Source organism: Dipteris shenzhenensis, chromosome 17 (genome assembly GCF_047967505.1).
Source record: "Dipteris shenzhenensis isolate YYH24624 ecotype China chromosome 17, Dip_SZ_1.0, whole genome shotgun sequence".
NCBI classification, from domain to species: domain Eukaryota; kingdom Viridiplantae; phylum Streptophyta; class Polypodiopsida; order Gleicheniales; family Dipteridaceae; genus Dipteris; species Dipteris shenzhenensis.
The window spans coordinates 47,287,164-47,303,935 of NC_141612.1; positions in this window are offsets into that span (position 1 = coordinate 47,287,164).

Consider the following 16,772-nt stretch of genomic DNA (forward strand, 5'->3'; position numbering starts at 1 on the left):
ACATGCGGTTTCACACTCATAACATGCTATTAAAAAGGGCCTTTCACAATTCATTAAGAAGTTTGTCAATGGGCAGATTGCATCAAGGGATATCAGTGTGGACATATTACATGGCATGGGGCATATTGGAGCTTTATCACTATAGTGGTCATTTTATTTCATTGTAAATCTTTATTGGTTATATTTATTGCATTTGTACAAATATTTAAGCACATTTATTGTCATAAAAAACCTTGTAAAGACTTCTAGGCTATTTTCCACATTTATTGCCATATGAAGCCTTGTATTAAACCCGACCATTCACTATTTAGTTAGCAGTTTATCAGTGGACAGATTGCATAAGTGGGTATCAATGGAGCAGTTTATTAGTGGTTAGATTGCATCAATGGGTATCAGTGGACAAATTACATGCATGTCATTGGATAGATCTAAGTAGAAAAATTCGAATTCATGATTCGCAAAATTCAGAGAATTCGGACGAATAATTCGTTTGGGAAAAAAAATGAGCAAAAATTCGCTACCACATCACGTTTTTTTCATAATTCACCACGTCATCCATCAACATTCGTACGAATAAAAAGTATTCGTATGAATAAAGCTAATAGTATGAATAATTTCTCCTATATAGGCCAAGAATTGTTTGTAGTTTGCTCATCTCGTGCTTGGTTCTCTAGCTGAGCAATAGAGATCAAAGAAGGAAAAGAAAATAAGGAAGGCCTCTTAGATTGCTCAAGCAATCTCTAAGGGCTAAAATAAGATGGACTTTTTATTTGTATGTGTGAGTTCTTAGGAGACTTTCTTAAAGCCCTTAAGATCTCTTGTGTGAATTGTTTTTGTGGTTTTGTTTGTTAGAATTTATAGGATCTTTTCTGTGATAATTTTTTGTGTTTTTGTTAGTTAGAGTTCTTGGGAACTCTTTTTTGAGTTCTTAAAATCTCTTGTGTAAATTGTTTTTATGTTTTTGTTTATTAGAGTTCTTAGGATTTCTTGTGTAAAATATTTTTGTACTTTTGTTTGTTAGAGTCCTTAGGATCTTTTGTTTTTTATTTCTTAAGATCTTTTATGTTGGAGTCCTTAGGATCTCTTGTTTGTTAAATTTCTTAGAACCTCTTGTGTAGATTATTTTTGTGTTTTTATTTGTTAGAGTTCTTAGGATCTTTTGTTTGAGATCTTCATCTCTTGTGTCAATTGTAAATTGTGTATTTACTTATATTAGTTTTAAATTATTTGTGTAAAATGTGATTGTTTGTGTTCTTTCTTTTTTGAAAAAATATATAAGCAAATTGTTTGGGTTGTAATTGTAATTCTCATATGTGAATAAATATTTACTAGTTTATTTCTTATGTGAAAAAAGTTTACATGAATGAATTTTGTGAAATAAATTTATTTCTTATGTGAGTAAATTAAAATTTATTCTTATGTTTTAAAAAAATTATGCATAAATTCTATGAAATAAAGTTATAAACCATTAATGTCAATAACTTGGTAGTGCATCATTTATATAAGTCTATAGTAAACGTTTAGTAAATATATTACTAATAAATAAATACCATAGTAATTATAATATAAAATATATTAATATAAATTAAAATATTTTATTAAAGCAAAATAACTTCATTGAATACATAATAAAAAGTTACACACTTTTTCCATTTACAGCTCCTTGATTCGAGTTGTAGATCTCATGTTATGTCCATGGGGATTTCCATGGCCATAACTTGAGATCCGTAGCTCGGATTGAGGAGCTCTAAAAAGGGAAAGTGTGTGGTTTTTTATTATCTATTCAATGGACCAATATTATTCAAAAAAATGTATTCGTACGAATAAGTGGTGAGATATCGAGCTCCACTCGTGGTATGCCAGGGTAACCGTTGTGCATTTATGTCACCGACTTGTTAGCTACAGATGCGGTTGGTACATGCGGTTGGTACACCGCCCACAAATAATAGCTGGATGATAGCTATCCTTATGTACTCTAGTTCGTGGCTTAGTTAGAATGCCACCTTAGTTAGCTGAGTTTGGTTTGAGACCCACATATAGGGTTCTCCTATTTCTTTGTACTAGAGTTCTTTTGGCTTATACAACTAAGAATAGGAAAACTGTTTTCAGCCTCCACCTTTGTGTGTATTCCCCCATTGTGTATGTGAGAAAGCCGCAAGTGAGACTCCTTCCTTCTCTCCCACTATCTTCACATGGTATCAGAGCCTGGTTCGTGGTAAGGAGTGCAAGAAAGCAAACCAAGTTCGCGGTGTCCTGGTAAGAGGACCATTGTTGCTTTCCTTTTTCGAGTTTGGGAGCAAATCTCTTTAGGTAGCACAGTCGGAAATGCAAGAGTGCACTATCTCAGATTGAGACACCCTTCGTGGTGTGACGAGAGGGCAGTATATGCTGCAGGCTAGGGCGAAGCCCTTGGTGACTTTACTTTTTTGATTCCAGGCCATTTCGAGGCCCGTTTTTAAGGCAGAAGTTCTTCGCAGGCACTCAGAAAAAGGCCCTGTTTTTGTTGTGCGACCACTGCTCCTGCAAGTCGGTGAAAAGTTGCCATAGAAATTGCATCGTATGCCTGTGCGCAGAGATATTAGGAGTTGCAGAATCATCCTTGTTGCCTGTTGATGCAAAATCATCATTAGGAAGTGACTGTGTGGTCAAATACCACTTTCGTGAGTTTTGCAGATTTGCCTGTGTGAGGCAGAAGCTGTGTTTTTTGCAGTGACAGAATTTTTTGCAGTGTTCTATAATGGCGTCTGATTCTCTTTCACAGATTGTCACTGAAAAGCTTGATATCTGGCATACACGCATCGGTCATGTTAATGTACAGCAACTTAAATCAATGCAGGCCCAAAGTATTGTTGCAGGATTGCCTAAATTCAAGGTTGCAGAAATGCATAAGGTATGTGAAGCCTGTCAATTTGGAAAACAGGCAAGGAAACCATTTCCTAACCATGTTCAAGAGAGTAAGAAGCCATTGGAATTAATCCACTCTGATGTGTGGACTACTAAAGCTGCATCTATTGGAGGTTGTCATTATTTTATCACTTTTATCGATGACTACAGCATAAAAGTTTGGGTGTATTTTATGAAAAAGAAAAGTGAAGTGTTTGGGCACTTCAAAGCTTTTAAAGCTATGGTTGAAAAAGAAACAGGCCTGCAAATGAAATGCCTAAGGCTAGAGGGAGGGGGAGAGTACCTCTCAAATGAGTTTACAAGGTTCCTGCAGGAGCATGGCATAAAGCAGCAATATTCATGCAGTCATACCCCACAGCAAAATGGACTTGCATAAAGGAAAAACAGGCATATTGGAGAGGTATCTCGGGCCATGCTAAATGAAAAAGACCTTCTAGATTGGGCTGAAGCAGTTGCTACAGCAGTTTACATAATGAACAGGACTCCCACTGCAGCAATACATGGCATGACGCCAGAGGAGATGTATATTGGTAGGAAACCAGATATTTCTCATTTGAAAATTTTTGGTTGCATTGCCTATGTTCATGTACCAAATGAGTTGAGGTCCAAGTTGGATCCAAAAGCTGAGAAGTGCATCTTTATTAGTTATTCTTTGTAGCAGAAAGGGTATAGATGCTATAACCCTTCTACTCATAAGTTTATAGTGAGTAGAGATGTTTTTGATGAGATGAGCAGCTGGTATAAACTAGTAAATGTGATGATTGATGTAGATGCACAAAATGGTAATGCTGCACAGAATCCACAACAGCAATCACAAGATAGTAGTGGACTTGTAGTGTCCTCTAGCAGTGGTTCACATACTTCGCCATGGACAGGCAGATTGAGATCAGGAGAATCTTCAAAAAGCAATGCAGATAGTGGTATGCCAGTATCACGAAAAGGAAAAGAGAAGGTAGATTAGCCCATGTTTGATGTGAATGCAGGTCACTCTTATGTGGATGGTGAATCCAGTGGCTCAGAACAGAGCATTGATGATGAGTTGGGTATTCCTTCTGTTGTTACACCTGGAGTAAGGAAGACCAGGGACGTCTTGAGAGCACCTGGAAGTGAGCCTATTTTGTGCAGGTCTACCAGAGCTAGATATCCTATGGATAGGCTGAAATATGATGGATTTATAGCCATTCATTATGCCTATATGGTCAAAGTGATACAAGAACCAGAACCCACTTCTTTTGAGCAAGCCATGGGAAAAGAAAAATGGGAGAAAGCCATGGATGAAGAAATGGATTCCTTGGAAGCAAATGCTACATGGGAATTGGTGCCTTTGCCTAAAGACAAGAATGCAATTGGCTGTAAGTGGGTTTATAAGGTCAAGCACAATGCAGATGGTTCTGCGAGAACAGATACAAGGCAAGATTAGTTGTCAAGGGGTATGCACACACATATGGCATTGATTATGAAGAAACTTTCAGTCCGGTTGCAAGGATGGCGACCGTAAGAGCAGTCATTGCTATGGCTGCATCAAAGGGATGGCCTTTACATCACATGGATGTAAAGAATGCCTTCTTGCATGGTGATTTGCAAGAAGAGGTCTTTATGGAGCAGCCACCAGGTTATGTTCATGCTGTTCATCCTGAGTTTGTTTGCAGGTTGAAGAAAGCCTTGTATGGCTTGAAGCAAGCACCTAGAGCATGGTCTGACAAGATAGGACAATATCTTGTCACTATTGGCTTTCAGATTTCCAAGGCAGATTTCTCACTTTATGTGAAAAAAATAGAGAAAGGTATTATGCTGCTTGTCATTTATGTTGATGATTTGATCATCACAGGTGATAGTGATGAAGATATCCTTCATGTGAAAATGCTATTGAAGCAGAAGTTTGAGATGAAGGATTTGGGAGAGCTGCGTTATTTCTTGGGCATTGAGGTGATTAGATCACCAAGTGGGATACAGCTCTTGCAGAGGCAGTATGGATTGGACATGCTGTCCAAATATGGGATGACAGGCTGTAAGCCTATTTCAGTTCCTTTGGAGCAGAATGTGAAGCTGAGCGCAGATGCAGGTGAGCTTCTGGAAGACCCTACTATGTACAGGCGCATAGTAGGAAGTTTGATTTATATGACTATTACCAGGCCAGAATTGAGCTATGTTGTTGGATTGGTAAGTCAGTTTATGCAGGCTCCAAGGAAACCGCATTTGGATGCGGCTAGACGCATACTCAGGTATGTGAAGTCCACATTGCAGTATGGACATTTTTATGAGACTGGGGTTCAGATACAGTTGTATGGATACACTGATGCTGATTGGGCTAGTAGTATTTTTGATAGATGATCTACCAATGGATATGTGTTCTCTTTTGGGAGTGATGCAGTCACTTGGAGCAGCAAGAAACAGCCTACAATTGCCTTGTCGAGCACAGAGGCTGAGTACAGGGGTGCAGCAATGGCTGCACTACTCTATGATATGCATCAGTCTATAGATGGGCCAGTTGTCATTTATTGTGACAACATGAGCAGTATACACTTGGCAAATAACCCAGTCTATCATGCTAGAACAAAGCACATTGAGGTGCATTATCACTATGTGCGGGAGAAGGTTTTACTAGGTCTTATTGATCTAGTTTATGTCATTACAGAGGATTAGGTAGCTGACATATTCATGAAGGCATTGGGTGCAGAGAAGCTGTGCAAGTTCAGAGACCTGCTTGGTGTGCAGGAATTGGGATTGAGCTCGAGGGGGAGTGTTGAGATATCAAGCTCCACTCGTTATATGCCAGGGTGATCGTTGTGCATTTATGTCACTGACTTGTTAGCTGCAGATGCAGTTGGTACACCGCCCACGAATAATAGCTGGATGATAGCTATCCTTATGTACTCTAGTTCGTGGCTCAGTTAGAATGCCACCTTAGTTAGCTGAGTTTGGTTTGAAACCCACATATAGGGTTCTCCTATTTCTTTGTACTAGAGTTCTTTTGGCTTACACAATTAAGAAGAGGAAAATTGTTTTCAGCCTCACCTTTGTGTGTATTTCCCCCATTGTGTATGTGAGAAAGCCGCAAGTGAGACTCCTTCCTTCTCTCCCACTATCTTCACAATAAGTTGTTCGTACGAATAAATTAGGAAAAATCACTGGATTCGTTTTAAATCGATTTTTCACGTTTTTTCAAATCGAAAAAAAAATTCGAGCGAATTAATGCAACTTACGGATAGATTACATGTCATCTCAAGAAGATTGGAGCTTTATTACTAGAGTGGGCATTTTATTTCATTGTAAAGCTTTATTGGCTATTTTTCTTACATTTGTACAAATATTTAAGCCTTCTAAATCGTTCTAGGATTTTTTCCACATTTATTGCTATAAAATACCTTGTAAATCCCTCTCGGCTATTTTTCACATTTATTGCCATGTGAAGCCTTGTAAAGCCTTTTGGGTGTTTCCCATATTTATTATATCAAGCTTTTATATTGCACTTTACTTGTATGTATCCAAATTCTTCATTATCTTTTCTTGTAGGATTATGGAGCAATAAAATAATCTCAGGGCTAGTTTAAATGACTGTGAGATTAGAGCATGGGTCTCAAATGTCACATTAAATTTGAAAGGAAAGAAATATAGCCTCGACAGCTTTTGTAAGTGGACTCGATATCACATGGGTAGAAGAGCTTGGTTTCTTGGTTAAAAAGGGAGTTCAATGATGGTGAGGCTCCATGGGATACTACATTCTTTAATAAAGATATGAGTTTGAACCTTGTAGTAGGCATAATGATAGAGCCAAAATAGACTTTGATGGACATTTTCACAAAGAGTTCTGATCCTGAAGTTGTCGGTCTTCATCACACCTACAAGAGCCACAGTTCTAAGCATTAGAAAAAGGTATCGTTCCTCTGTAAAGAAAGATTATAAAAGAAGAAAAAGATGAAGAAGACTCAGAACCCAAAGCTGAAGATGCTCAAGATGAATTCACATCAACCAAAATATCAATCTATGTTTTAATGAAGCAGTAACAGATGATAATGTGGGATATATATTTGGTCAACGACCGTGGTTTGTGAATGCCAAAGATGTGGAAGTTGTAGGTGTCTTTACTAATAGCAAGAACCTTAATAAATCCTATACATTGCAAATGTACGAGGCTTTGGGAGATGGAAAGAAACTTGTGGCAAGCTCATGGCAAGCAACGTGGTCCTACGTCCAATGATGTTTTGTCCAATCAAAAATAGCTTTTTGTATCAAATTATATTTACTCGACCGACACATTTTAAAGAAACATTCACTCAATTCTTTAAAGAAATCCTCAAGGTGGTGAGAGACTGATATGCTGACTACACTTCCATCATTTTTCATCCTCTTGAAGTGTTCAATGAGATGCTTGAAGTATGCATTTCATGTGAACATGGAGAGTTGACTTACGAAGCTCCTTTGTATGTCTCAGGGAAGTCAAAGGTGATGGATAAGAAGGAGGTAACCAGCAAGGATGTGGAGGCCTCTAAAGTACCTACCTAGCAAGTATGCATCCATGGTAGCACATAAACTTTTTAAGAAAGAATGGTTTTTCGAAAAGAAAGACAAAGACCACTGCTTGAAGGAATGCATAAATGTACATGTGATGCAGTGAATAGTGCCATTAAGTATTTGTTGAGAGAAAGGCATCCCACTTAGTCATTGTAACATTGACTATAATGTTATCAAGCATATAGCTTCTTTGTCAACACCCAAGGTAAATCTATGGGGGACACACAAGTGGAAAAAAACGGATGAAGATGGATCAAAAGTAGTGACCTCTTACATGAGAAAAGAAATCCCACAATAGGTGGTTGCATATGTGGAAATACTGATCAATGAGATAAGGATGCCAATAAATATACACCATACCTTTCAGTTTAGTATAGAGATTACGTAAGAGTCTGGAAAGCTTGTGAACTATAAGGGAGTTTCAGAAGATGACTTCATCAAGAATGAGTCAGCATGAGACAAGACCCAACTATTCTTCATTAATGAAGTTTCTAGTGATGATGAGATCCATAACTTCATTGATAGAATAGTATATACCACCATTAGAAAAGTGGCAATTTGCAACATTGTCATTTTTGTTGATAAACAAGACAAAGAAGAAGCCATGCAGGTTACTCTAGAGCAAGCAGATTTAAAGATCTATAGTGTTATTTATGCAGCAAAGAGAGACAAGAGAGAATGTGGCATAACAATTCAATCTCTTAAATCATTCTTCTTGTGTATGTAGAGTCTCAACCCTGATCACTCCCTACAAAAGAACATAAGAGAGAATTCAAAAAGTTTGTGATTGACGCTAGAAGAGCAAGATATTCCCAAGTCCATACATTATAAAAAAAACTACGGAAGTCCCTCAAAAAGTGGGAGTCTCCTACTTACCATGGTGGAGAATTTGCTGTCAGCGACGACAAGTTGGGAGGTCACCTTGTGTAGGATGGGATATCTATTTGAGGATTTCTTCTGAACAAGGTACGCCACAAATATTATTGAAAACAAGCATTTCATGGGCTATTTTCAGCTTCAAGCGGATCTAACCTTAGGCTATGAAAAAGAGGTAGAGCACAAGGAGACTGATGACATGGATGGTGATTTCAAAGATCATAATGTTCCACATGAAGATGATGAAGAGATGGACTCGTATGACCCGATCAGAGAGAGGTTGGTGGATGAAAAGAATGATGATGATGTCTTCCATGATAATTATGGCTCACAAGGTTATGTAAAAGCAAGATTTGGAATTTTTACCCTTTGCAACATAAAGCTTGTCAAGTTCCTCCCACATCCTTTGTTGTTGTGATGTTGGTGCTGAATGAGATCTTTGGTGAGATGTAAGGCAATAACTTAATGTGCCTTCTCACCATCATCTTTGTCATCCTCATTCTCATCACGAATACTTCTTGGTCCCTGCATGAGAGACCACACTCCCTTGGACATGTAGATACTGGATTGATACCTACTAGTTATGGAACCCGACTCCACAAATCTTACCCACCACAATAGTTTCCTTCTCCATGGAAAGGTCTATGGTTTATCAAGAGACGATAGTGTCTAGTCCTTTAACAAGAACACACAATGAGTTTACGACTCAAGGTACATAAAATAACACTAAAAAGTGGGCTCAATGAGTAATTTCTTATCATGTGCTTCTCTTTTATGTTTTCTTTTTATAGGTCGTTCAAGGTGGGATAAGCACACTATAGAAAAAAGGACTTTAATAAGGACCTTTGTAAAGGGGTAGAACAAGAAAATTGCACTGCCATGTGTCATTATTTTAGAACCTTAGCAACACTTTGAAAAGAACACCTTGAAAAAACCAAAGAAGTCATCGTTGACGTTGTTGTGAATTGTTCCGCTTTCTTTATCACAGTAACCATCCACTTTGCATGGCATGTCAATGAGAATAGAATAGTGAGGAGCTTTAGCTATGCTAGAAAGGAACTTCTAGATCATTTGGGTGATTGTAGAAGCAAGCAGAATATTGCGATGGAGTCTTCTAAGAGGAACAAACCAAATGATATTTCATAGATTTAGATCACTTTCGGCAAAGGAGCCTTTTAGACTAGTGAACCATCAACTTGTTTATAGATGCCTCTCAACACTATATTATAGAATTTGGGAATCTCCAAAGTCGCACTTTTAAATAAGTGGTTAAGATTTAACCATATGGACAAATCTTAACCCCTCATTTGAAAGTGGTAGTTGGGTGTGATGCCATACCATTTCTTTCTTATAAAAACCATGCCAAAGATTTCATATTGTAAATCTAATAGAGAAGTGCACCAACTCACCTACATGAATCCACAAAAATAGACATGTTAGAACATGCATACTATGTATTGTCAAACTGCATGCTTCAATCCTAATGCACAATTGTTATACATATCTCTCCATTTAGATTTTCAATATTCAAACTTTGGCATGCAATGGTCTAAAAAATAGGCATTACAAAGAAATTCCAAAGTATAAACAACTTTAATCAAAGTATTCCAAAGGAAACATGTTCCTCTTAACCTCTCTTTTTATAATGAAGCAAGGATAAGGAGATAAATTATAATATACCCATCATATAGCCAAATAGGTGAGAAATAAAATAAGAGGTCACCATAAATATCCTCAATCACAATGCTTATTTTCCTAGGATACCTCAATGATTCCCTTATTAGCAAAAATAACAACATTCAAACTTTGAATCCGCAAGCCATTAGCAGTGGTAAACCATTGGCCTCTATGCACTTTGAATCCAAAAGTGAAGTTACCTGGGCTTTGTGCAGAATAGGTGGGTTACAATGCAGTGTAGCTTGTAAAGCACTTTAGAAGAGAGATTCTCATGGTTACACTAGGGTGGAGGATGGAATAACCCATAAATAGCAGGGAAATCACTTATTTGGACAGAGTCTACTGTCATCAACACTCCTACCATCTATGAAGTCTTTTAGATTTTCTCTTACATGTGGATTCAATGCCTTGGTGGCTATATCTCTCATAATTGCATCCTCTAAATAGCGCTAAAGTCCAAATGACATATGCTTAAGTATTCAATAGTAAAGTCTGAATGTCTCGTAGTGGACTTTATCTGATCAAGTTTACCTCCTTGGCTAGTGTGCTACCCACAATCCTATCTTGTTTGCCTCATGCTTAGTGCTAAGTAAAAATCTATAATCTTCCTATCTTTGTTCCATATTTACTCATTAGTTGAGCTGTGCCTCCCACGCATCATAATTATTATGGGAATTCTTAGAACCAATTAAGGAAGAAGTGGTGCTAAGGCGGTACATTAGCCATCTCTTTAACCAATGAGAGGTTATATAGAGGAAGACTTATTTCCATAGCTCCCTTTTTCCTCTCCAAAGTAACGAGGTATAATATCCCTTTTTATACTATAATAGGTTTACCACTCAAAGCATAGGATACTCCCCTACATGCTACCCCCCAATTTCCATGAATAAATAAGGGGGTAATGACATCTATCCTTCTCATTTCATTGAAAAAGGGGAAAGGACCTTAACTACTCATATCACTTCTAATATAATTAAGTTATTTTGAGTAAAATAGTGGTATAAACTCTCCAATTAAGCTTATTTTTATCCAAGTAAGCTTACAAGAACCATGGGAAAGATTAATTCGAATACAATAAGAGGATGCAAGTTGAACATGATCAAATTATCACCCATCCTTTGTGAAGAGTAATTCACAATTATTGATCCATTAAAGTCACATGAGGGAAAAGTTCAATAAGGATAAGGTATTGACATGGGGCAACTACCAATAAAGGTTACAAGGTTGATCAGAGTGTTGACCAACCCAAAGATTTCAAGGGTCCCCAAGGGGATGTGTGTGTGTGTCCCATTGATTGCATGCCCGTAGGTCCAACACGCAATCTTAGTGTGAGAAGCAGTTCGCCCATCACATTGGATTAGGTCAATAGACTACTACCCAATAAATATTGTACTACCATTAGAAGGAATTCATATGGGCTTCAAAAGTATCAGTAGTAATCTAAGTCAATGTTGAAATGTAAGTTGAAGCGTTAAAGCTCGCTGACTAGTCGGTAGAGGATATGATTGCCTTATAGCCCTTAAAAAATCTCTCTCTAACCAATTGATCAAGGATATCAATAATTTGTAATAGCTGAATTTTTCAGCAAAGTCAAGAAGGGCACCATCATCATCTTCCATCAATTGATCTAGAGAGAGAGCTAATTGATTAATGGTATCCAAATATTTTTTATTCTTGCCCCTCCCAAGCAAGAAAATTCTACACTAATCGATTAAAAGAAACTATATAACTAACAATTTTTTTAACTCAAATTATTCTTTACCTCCTCCATGTCTAGGGATATAAATGCATTATCTAAACATTGACAACATGGCCTGGCATCAAAGTGAAGGGGTTGGTAAATGATCTAAGTTTCCCAAAGCCTTCAAATCTAAACGCCATATTGAGGCCTATTAAACCAAAGGCAAGTATAGCCATTTTTTATTATCTTACAATGGCTATACAAGTGTGTATTTGTCCTAAACCACTACACTATCATCACCCTTGCTGTAAAACAAAATTTGTTCCAACTTTTTCCCAAGTCAAAAAAATTCCATTCAAAACTTGAGAACTTTCCCTTGCAACAAATTGGAAAGGATCAACCTCTCACAAATATCTCTTCACATTTGATTATTGTTGAGAAGATAAAATATGAACTTGCTCGAGAATGGACATCATACAATCCGAGACGGAGAATGTGTCACGCAGATTTGGATTGGAGAAGTAAGTTAAAAATTGAAATGCAACATAATGGAGATTGAAATGGAATGTCTAAGGACATTCAAAAACAAAATTTTAAAATAAATCTCAAGCCAAGATCTAAGGACTATGCCAAGGTTCAAAATGATTAAAACTTGGAATAAAATGAAAATGCTAGGCCAATCCTTCATGACGTATCTCAAGATCGCCTATTCCAACACTGCCTTGGATGATGTGTTCTATATCCTAGTCTTCATGACATGGCACTATCACTCTTATTGGAATACTTCTTGAAATCCATCAAATTGCATAAGAGATATGGATGATGAATATAAGTAATTGTGCATGAGTATGTTGCGCCATTGGATGTATTAGTGATTAACTGATCCTACCAAGCAAAATTTGGCAAAGAAAATCATGCTTGGAATAGATTCATCGAAAGGTGACAGAATGATTGATCAAAACATCAAATGTTGACAAAAATGGCACAAAGAGAGACCTCGATAAAAATGACAACAAAACTCTCTCCAAGTCACAGTGCCAACAACACGATTACCAATAACCTCGAGCTTGTCACTTTGTCTGGAGCTTGGAAACACTAAACCATTGCACTAAAGAAATGTCGATCACTACAGTGTAAGAGAGTCAATCTTTTATGTCAACGGTTAGCTCAAACTTTGGATATTGTATATTGACGATAGATTTGAGCCTTGAGATTAGCTAAAAGTGCTAGAACTTGAGTGGAGGTGAACTTTATCAGCATGTTTCCCTACTCAACCTCAACTTCTTTGTAAAATCCCTATTAGATAGCCCCCCCTCGCAAAATGAAAAGTATTAACCTAGTTTAACAAACCCCCCATGAAAATTATTAACCTAAATTCCCCCCCTACTATTGTTGAGATATCCAGCTCCACTCGTGATATGCCAAGTTGACGGTTGTGCATTTATGTCACCGACTTGTTAGCTGCAGATGCGGTTGGTACACCGCCCATGAATAATAGCTGGATGACAGCTATCCTTATGTACTCTAGTTCGTGGCTCACTTAGTATGCCACCTTAGTTAGCTGAGTTTGGTTTGAGACCCACATATAGGGTTCTTCTATTTCTTTGTACTACAGTTCTTTTGGCTTTCACAACTAAGAAGAGGAAAACTGTTTTCAGCCTCCACCTTTGTGTGTATTCCCCCATTGTGTATGTGAGAAAGCCGCAAGTGAGACTCCTTCCTTCTCTCCTACTATCTTCACATGGTATCAAAGCCTGGTTCGTGGTAAGGAGCTCAAGAAAGCAAACCAAGTTCGCGGTGTCCTGGTAAGAGGACCAGTGTTGCTTTCCTTTTTCGAGTTTGGGAGCAAATCTCTGCAGGTAGCACAGTCGGAAGTGCAAGAGTGCACTATCTTAGATTGAGGCGCCCTTCGCATTGTGGCAAGAGGGCAGTATATGCTGCGGGGTAGGCGAAAGCCCTTGGTGACTTTATTTTTCTAATTCGAGGCCATTTCGGGGCCCGTTTTGAAGGCGGAAGTTCTTCGCAGGCACTCAAAAAAGGCTCAATTTTTGTTGTGCGACCACTGCTCTGTAGGTCGGTGAAAAGTTACTGTAAAAATTGCATCGTATGCCTGTGCACAGAGATACTGGGAGTTACAGAATCATCCTTATTGCCTGTTGATGCAAAATCGTCACTAGGAATGAATGTGTGGTCAAATACCACTTTTGTCTGAGGCAGAAGCTGTGTTTTTTGCAGTGACAGAATTTTTTGCAGTGTTCTGTAATAGTGTCTAATTCTCTTTCACAGATTGTCACTGAAAAGCTTGACAAGAACAACTTCCAAGCATGGAAGTTTAGAATGACGAATTTCCTTATGGGAAAAGGCTATTGGAAGTTCATTATAGGAAATGAAGAAGAACCAATTCTTCCTAATGTTCCCAATCAACAGGAAATGCATGCATTTAAAGGATGGCATGAGAGAGCCAGAGAACTTATGTATTGGCTATCTATCAGTATTTTGGATTCTATGATTGTGCATATTCAAGATGTAAGTACGCCAAAGGAGGCATGGGATACTTTGGCAAAAATGTACAGCACAAATATGCAAGCCAGGAAAATGCACCTCAAGCAGGAGTTGCACAATGTGCAGAGAGAAAATATGAGCATCAATGACTACCACATGAAGGTGAAGAAAATTGCAGATGCACTTGCTTCCATTGGGTCGCCAGTGGAAGATGATGATCTAGTTTCTGTGACCTTAAATGGTCTAGGAAAGGATTATGCACAGTTCCGGACATCCATTGCCGTCCGTGAAAAATTTCCTGACTTTGAGGAGTTGTTTGCTCTTCTAATTTCTAAAGAGCAGAGAAATGGTGGTGCATCGTCTTCAAGAGGAAGTTCAAAAGAAACTATCTTCTACTCAAATGCTGGAATAGGTAGAGGAGGCCGATCTAGAGGCCGTGGTAGAAATCAAAATATGCAACAAACTCAAGAAAACCAGTCCTTTGGAGGAGGACGTGGTAACTCTAGAGGCAGGGGGAGCCAAAGAGGTCGTGGTGGATGGCAGAGAGGTCAAAATGCAAATAGCAATGTTGAATGCTACTATTGTGGTAAAATGGGTCATATGGCTAAAGACTACTACAAAAAGCAGAATGACATCATGAATGGAAAATTGCAGCAAGGGAATTATGCATCTTCTAGTAGACAGGGTGATGACAAAAATGAGCATTTGTTTATGGTGCAACACATGACCAATTCTGTGACAAGTACAGAAGAAAGCAATGATGTGTGGTATGTTGACTCAGGTGCGTCAAACCACATGATAGGTCATGCAGAATGGATGCAAGATGCAAGGAAAATGGAAAGACTAGGATTTGTGGAGACTGGTGATGATACTGCACATCCTATTATGCAGATTGGTAAAATTCCTTTCTCTATGCAGGATGGGAAAAAGAAATACATGTCTGATGTGTTTCATGTCCCGAACATCACCAAGAACTTGGTTTCTGTTGGTCAAATGGTTGAGCAGGGCTTGCAGGTCAGATTTAATCCTCATTGATGCTTTGTTGAGGATATGAAAAATAACGGTCGCTTGATAGCAAAAGAAAAGAAGAAGGGTAGGATGTTTACGTTGGATGCGGACATGCCTGAATTGAGTGCAGCAATGTTTGCACATGGGACCGGTGTAGTTGCAGATATTGATATCTGGCATAAACGCATTGGTCATGTTAATGTACAGCGAATTAAATCAATGCAGGCCCAAAATATTGTTGCAGGATTGCCTAAATTCAAGGTTCCAGAAATGCATAAGGTATATGAAGCCTGTCAATTTGGAAAACAGGCAAGGAAACCATTTCTTAGGCATGTTCAAGAGAGTAAGAAGCCATTGGAATTAATCCACTCTAATGTGTGGACTACTAAAGCTGCATCTATTGGACACTGTCATTATTTTATCACTTTTATTAATGACTACAGCAAAAAAGTTTGGGTGTATTTTATGAAAAAGAAAAGTGAAGTGTTTGGGCACTTCAAAGCTTTTAAAGCTATGGTTGAAAAAGAAACAGGCCTACAAATGAAATGCCTAAGGTCAGATGGAGGGGGAGAGTACCTCTCAAATGAGTTTCAAGTTCCTGTAGGAGCATGGCATAAAGCAGCAATATTCATGCAATCATACCCCACAGCAAAATGGACTTACAGAAAGGAAAAACAGGCATATTGGAGAGGTATCTCGGGCCATGCTAAATGAAAAAGACCTTCTAGATTATTATTGGGCTGAAGCAGTTGCTACAGCAGTTTACATAATGAATAGGACTCCCACTGCAGCAATACATGGCATGACGCCAGAGGAGATGTATACTGGTAGGAAACCAAATATTTCTCATTTGAAAATTTTTTGTTGCATTGCCTATGCTCATGTGCCAGATGAGTTGAGGTCCAAGTTGGATCCCAAAGCTGAGAAGTGCGTCTTTATTGGTTATTCTCTGCACCAGAAAGGGTATAGATGCTATAACCCTTCTACTCGTAAGTTTATAGTGAGCAGAGATGTTGTTTTTGATGAGATGAGCAGCTAGTATAAACCATAAATGTGATGATTGATGTAGATGCACAAAATGATAATGTTGCACAGAATTCACAGCAGCAATCACAAAATATTAGTGGACCTGTAGTGTCCTCTAGCAGTGGTTCACATACTTCGCCATGGATAGGTAGATTGAGATCAGGAGAATCTCTTCAAAGCAATGCAGATAGTGGTATGCAGGTATCACGAAAAGGAAAAGAGAAGGTAGATCAGACCATGTTTGATGTGAATGCAAGTCACTCTTATGTGGATGGTGAATCCACTGGCTCAGAACAGAGCATTGATGATAAATTGGGTATTCCTTCTGTTGTTACACTTGGAGTAAGGAAGACCAGGGATGTTTTGAGAGCACCTGGAAGTGAGCCTATTTTGTGTAGGTCTACCAGAGCTAGATATCCTGTGGATAGGCTGAAATATGATGGATTTAGAGCCATTCACTATGCCTATATGGTCAAAGTGATACAAGAACTAGAACCCACTTCTTTTGAGCAAGCCATCTTGGGCATTGAGGTGATTAGATCACCAAGTGGGATACAGCTCTTGTAGAGGGAATATGGATTGGACA